The sequence below is a fragment of the Phyllobates terribilis genome, unplaced genomic scaffold, assembly GCF_046119375.1.
Source record: "Phyllobates terribilis strain yellow unplaced genomic scaffold, ASM4611937v1 Scaffold_721__1_contigs__length_756350, whole genome shotgun sequence".
NCBI lineage: Eukaryota > Metazoa > Chordata > Amphibia > Anura > Dendrobatidae > Phyllobates > Phyllobates terribilis.
Genome location: NW_027363481.1, coordinates 748,738 through 755,251, shown reverse-complemented (window position 1 = coordinate 755,251; position 6,514 = coordinate 748,738).

Sequence of the window (6,514 nt, the reverse complement as noted above, 5' to 3'; positions counted from 1 at the left end):
ACACCAGTAAATTATAACTGTGGTTTTGCTGTTCCACAGTAAAAAATCTCTATTATCCTGCTTTTGACATTTTTTGCCGTAAAAAATAAATAATAATTTTATAATAATTTTTATTTATATAGCGCCAACATATTCCGCAGCACTTTACAATTAAGCGGGGACATGTACAAACAATAAATTCAATACAAGGTGAGACAGTTTAACAGTTACATCAGGAGTGAGGTCCCTGCTCGCAAGCTTACATTCTACACGGAAATGGGGGGACACAATAGGTGGAAAGTGCTTGTTATTTCAGGTCAGGCAATTATAATAAGTCGGGATTATCATATAAAGCTGTATGATGCGGTCATCAGCCTGTATGTTAAAGTGCAATACTCAATTACCGAGTGCAGTTATCGTGTGCATGGAGGGTGTAGAAACAGATGAACAGTAGGGGGCAGATTCTGAGTAGTATTTAGGAGGGAACAGGGGAAAGTTAGTTTACTGGGTATTTGAGATGGTAGGCTTGTTTAAAGAGATGGGTTTTTAAAGTGCGCTTGAAGACATCGGGGCTAGGCATCAATCGGATCGTCTGGGGTAGAGCATTCCAGAGAACTGGCGCAGCACGAGAGTAGTCTTGGAGACGGAGGTGCGAGGTTTGGATTATGGGGGATGTTAGCCTTAGGTCATTTGTGGAATGGAGGGCACGTGTAGGATGATAGACTGAGATGAGAGAGGAGATATAAGGTGGTGCAGAACTGTGGAGAGCTTTGTGGGTGAGAGCAATGAGTTTATATTGGACCCTGTAGCGAATGGGTAACCAGTGTAATGACTGGCACAAGGTGGAGGCATCGGTGAAGCGGCTGGACAGAAATACGACCCTGGCTGCCGCATTCAGGACAGATTGGAGAGGGGAAATTTTGGTAAGAGGGAGACCGATCAGAAGAGAGTTGCAGTAGTCCAGACGAGAGTGAATAAGAGTGACAGTAAGAGTTTTAGCAGTTTCCAAAGTGAGAAAAGATCGGATTCTGGAGATGTTTTTAAGATGCAGGTGACAAGAGCGAGTGAGTGATCGGATATAGGGAGTAAAGGAAAGGTTAGTGTCGAATATGACCCCAAGGCAGCGGGCGTGCTGCTTGGGAGTTATGGTTGACCCCTCCAAGGTAATTTCGATGTTAGGTAGAGTTCGGTTAGTAGATGGGGGAAACACAAGTTCAGTTTTGGAGAGATTCAGTTTGAGGTAGAGGGAGGACATGATGCTAGACACATCAGACAAACAATCCTTGGTATTTTGTATTAGGGTAGGGGTGATGTCAGGGGAAGAAGTGTATAGTTGGGTGTCGTCAGCATAGAGATGATACTGGAACCCAAATCTGCTGATTGTTTGTCCAATAGGGGCAGTGTATAGAGAGAAGAGGAGGGGGCCTAGGACTGAGCCCTGCGGAACCCCGATAGTAAGGGGATGAGGAGGGGAAGAGGAGCCGGCAAAAGATACAGTGAAGGAGCGGTCAGAGAGGTAGGAGGAGAACCAGGAGAGAACGGTTTCCTTGAGGCCTATAGAGCGGAGCATAGTGAGGAGGAGCTGGTGATCCACAGTGTCAAATGCTGCAGAGAGATCCAGGAGAATCAGCAGGGAGCAGTGACCTTTGGATTTGGCTGTTAGTAGATCGTTAGAGACTTTAGTGAGGGCAGTTTCAGTGGAGTGTAAGGAGCGGAAACCAGATTGTAGAGGGTCAAGGAGAGAGTTATCTGAGAGATAGCGGATTAGACGGGAGTTGACCAAGCCTTTCAGGAGTTTAGAGATGAAAGGAAGATTAGAGACAGGTCTGTAGTTAGCAGTGCAGTTCTGGTCCAGGGATGGCTTTTTAAGTAAAGGGGTTATGATGGCGTGTTTAAATGAGGAGGGAAAGATACCTGGCGAAAGAGAGAGGTTAAATATTTTAGTCAGGTGAGTGGTGACCACCGGTGAGAGGGACTGCAGGAGATGTGAATGAATGGGGTCACTGTTGCAGGTTGTAGGCCGAGAAGAAGCGAGGAGCTGGGTAACTTCTTCTTCTGTGACCGGCTCAAAGATGGCTAGTGAGCTTGAAGTGCGGTAGGGAAGGGGATCCAGGCACTGAGGAGATTGGGCTGAGATGTCCTGATGGATGTGGTTGATTTTTTCCAAGAAATAAGTGGCCAGATCCTCCCCGCTGAGGTTGGTGGTGGGGGCCTGTGCTTTAGGTTTCAGGAGGGAGTTTAAGGTTTCGAAAAGTCGTTTTGGATTGTTGGACATTGAAGTGATGAGGGTGGTGAAGTAGGATTGTTTGGCCAGATGAAGGGCAGAGTTATAGGTTTTGAGCATGAATTTATAGTGGATGAAGTCCTCTGCTAAAAGAGATTTTCTCCACTGACGCTCAGCACACCTTGAGCAACTTTGAAGAAAACGTGTTTGCATAGTGTGCCAGGGCTGCCGTTGTCTGTGTTGGATCTTTCTGCGAGTAGAAGGAGCTGCTTCATCTAGGGCGCTCTTCAGTGTATTATTGTAGTGTGACAATGCTAAGTCTGGACAGGAGAAGGAGGAGATGGGGGCTAAAGATGTGTGTATTCCTATAAGTGTGGTACGTGTATTCCTATAAGTGTGGTAAGTGGGGGTGTCCCGGGTGAGTAGACAATTCTTAACAGAGAAGGAAAGAAGGTTGTGGTCCGAGAGCGGGAGAGGGGAGTTGGTAAAGTCATCCAGCAAGCAGAGACTGGAAAAAAACAGGTCCAGAGTGTTCCCGTCTTCATGGGTAGGAGAATTAGTAAACTGTGAGAGATGGAATGAAGAGGTTAGTGAAAGTAGATGAGAGGCAGATTGGGAGAGGGGATCATCGATGGGGATGTTAAAGTCGCCCATGATGAGGGTGGGGATGTCACAGGATAGAAAGTGAGGAAGCCAGGTGGCAAAGTGATCCAAGAACTGGCGGGGGGAGCCTGGAGGGCGATACACGACTGCCACTCGCAGGGAGAAGGGTTTAAAGAGTCTGATGGTGTGGACTTCAAAGGAAGGAAACATAAGTGAGGGAACCGGGGGGGTGACCTGGAAAGCACATTGTGAGAAAAGGAGCAGACCAAAGACCAACAACTCCACCCTGTCTGTTGTCAGGTCTGGCGGTATGTGAAAATTTCAGCGCACCAAACGAGAGAGCAGCAGCAGTGGTGGTGTCTGGCTGCTGAATCCAGGTTTCTGTGATAGCCAGAAGGTTAAGAGAATTAGAGAGGAAAAAATCATGGATGTAAGTTCGTTTGTTACACACAGACCGTGCGTTCCAGAGAGCGCAATGGAAATTGATAGGAGAGGGCATGCACTGAACGTTAATAAGATTAGCAGGGTTTCTATATGCAGCTGGACGAGAGTGGTGTATGCTAATGGAGGGAGGCCCAGGGTTGGGGGAGATGTCGCCTGCGACTAGTAAAAGGAGAAAGAAGAGAATGAGCAGGTGGTCTAATGATTTGTATGAACGTTTTGAGTGCTGTATGGAGGTAGAGGATGGTTTGCAGTGGGTGAGGAATGTCAATAGAGCCTCAGAGTTATACATGGGAGAGGGGAGAAGGGAGGGGCTGATATAGAGAGAGTGCACAGAATGTGTTGAAGGGTGGGTGAGTTGTGAGAAATAAATAATAGTGTCTCCTGATTGTTCAGACACAAATATATCTGTTGAAAATAGTCTGGTATACACCAGTAAATTATAACTGTGGTTTTGCTGTTCCGCGGTAAAAAAATCTCTATTATCCTGCTTTTGGCATTTTTTGCCGAAAAAAATAAATAATAGTGTCTCCTGATTGTTCAGACACAAATATATCTGTTGAAAATAGTCTGGTGTAGGCCCGAGAAATACAAGTGTGGTTTTGCAGTTCCACGGTTCAAACCTCTGTATTATCCACTTTTGGGCCATTTGTATCTAAAAAAAACAGTTTGAGTGTGTCGCTCACTGTTCAGCCGCAAATATATATATTTAAAAAAGTCTCGTCTACATACACCAGTAAATTATAACTGTGGTTTTGCTGTTCCACGGTTAAGAAATCTCTATTATTCAGCTTTTGGTATTTTTTCCGTAAAGAAAAACAGTAATATTTTCTCCCTGATTGTTCAGATTGTTTAAAAGAGTCGGGTGTAGGCCAGAGAAATAGAACTGTGGTTTTCCTCTTCCACGGTTCTAATCTACTTTTTGCTACCCTTTTTCCATTGATAGTGCGAGTGTAAGCTATTTTACTTACTTTACAATGGGCAAGGTGCGTGGCAAGGGACGTGGAAGTGGACGTTCTGGTGATGGTGCGTGCAGAGGACGGGGCCGTGGCCAAGGTGAAATTGTGCCACAACCAACAGCCACATCTTCTCGCTCCCACTTCTTGTTCTGTGCTTCCCTATGAATTCGGTCAACACCAGTATTGCGAACTGATCAGTGTGAACAGGTTATTAATTGGATAGCAGATAATACTTCCAGTTACCTGGGCACCACCACCTCCGGCCTGTCTTCCACACGGTTGACTCTTAGTAGCCGTGAGTCTCGACCGCATACTCCTCCTCACCCTGATGCTCCTTCCTCCCACCATGCCGAGTGTCGTCAGACAGCAACTGATCCCACACTTGGACATTCTGAAGAGCTGTTCACTGGTCAATTTCCAGATTTGTGCCCCTCGCCTGCTCCACTTGAAGTGGTGGAAGAGGAGATCCCATGTAGCGATGCACAAATATTTGAACAGCCACGGCCACAGGAAGTCGACGCTGGCAATTTGTCAAAAGAGGTGGACGATGACGAGACACAATTGCCAGGAAGTGAGGAGGAGGATCGTGGTGCGCAAGTGGAAGAGGAGGAGGTGGTCGATGATCTAGTAACTGACCCAACGTGGCAGGAGGACATGCAGAGTAAGGCCAGCAGCACACAGGGGGAGGGAGGCAGAGTACCCCAACAGGCAGGAAGAAGCAGTGTGGTGGCCGCAGACAGAAGGCGGCCAACCGTTCCCCGTAACACCAACACGAGGGACGTTGCCAGTACAAGCGGTAGGTCTTCCAGAGTCTGGAATTTTTTTAAAGACTCTGCTGATAACCCCAAAAAGGCCATTTGTACCACCTGCCATGCCAGCATCAGCAGGGGTGACAAAGCTACCAGCCTGACCACCACCAGCATGATCAGGCACATGGCAGCAAAGCACCCGACTTTGTGGGGCGAACCCCAGGGTCCACGACCAGTGTCAGCGGGTGTCACCACTGCTTCTTCCGCTGTTGTGCGGGCAATAGAACCCCGTGTTGCGTGTGCAAGGCAATCTCCTGTCTATACTGCATGCAAAGATGCCCCCTCCTCTCAGTCTTCACTTGTTATGGCAGTTTCTCAAGAAACAGCATCAACGTCCACGTCCCACCGCAGCGTTCAATTGTCCATATCCCAGACCTTTGAACGAAAGTGGAAAATCTCAGCTAACGCCCCACAGGCCACAGTCCTAAATTCGCACATTTCACGACTACTTGCATTGGAAATGCTGCCTTTTAGACTGGTGGAGACGGAATCCTTCCGCAACCTTATGGCGGTGGTCGGTACTTGGTCCCCAGCCGACACTATTTTGCCAGGTGTGCCATCCCCGCACTACACAAGCACGTGTCCCAAAACATCTGCCGTACCCTCAACAACGCAGTTACTGGGAGAGTCCACCTGACAATGGAAACGTGGACAAGTGCTTGTGGCCAGGGACGGTACATCTCCCTGACGGCACACTGGGTAAACATAGTGGAAGCCGGGACCGAGTCGGACCTTGGGACGGAACACATCCTCCCCACACTGAGGATTGCGGGCCCTATGTCAGTCAGAGTTGCCCCCACAGTGTACAGATGCTGCGCATCATCCTCCTCCTCCTCCTCATGTTCAGCCTCCATCTCAGATATCAACACATCAGTTACAAGCTGGAAGCACTGCAGTACTGCCTCTGCCAAGCGGCAACAGGCTGTGCTGAAACTCATAAGCTTAGGTGAGAAACCTCACACTGCTTGTGAGTTGTGGACAGCTGTGAAAGAGCAGGCAGATCTGTGGCTGAGACCGCTGAACCTACATCCAGGCATGGTCGTGTGTGACAATGGCCGTAACCTGGTGGCGGCTCTGAGGCGAGGCGAGATCACACACATACCATGCCTGGCTCATGTGCTTAAACTCGTGGTTCAGCGGTTTCTTAAATCGTACCCCGAGTTGCCAGATCTGCTCGTCAAAGTACGCCGCCTGTCAGCTCATTTCGCGAGTCGGCTACAGCTTCTGCCGCCCTTGCTGTGTTGCAGCAGCGTTTGTAGCTTCTGTCACACCGACTGGTGTGTGATGTCCCCACACGTTGGAACTCTACCCTCCACATGTTGCAAAGGATTTGTGAGCAGAAGAGAGCAGTTGTGGAGTACCAGCTGCAACAAGGCCGTCGATATTCAGGTCAGACTCCACACATAAGACCTCAGGAGTGGACCTGGATGTCTGACATCTGTACCATCTTGACAAACTTTGAGGAGTCCACCCAGATGGTGAGTGGCGATGATGCCATC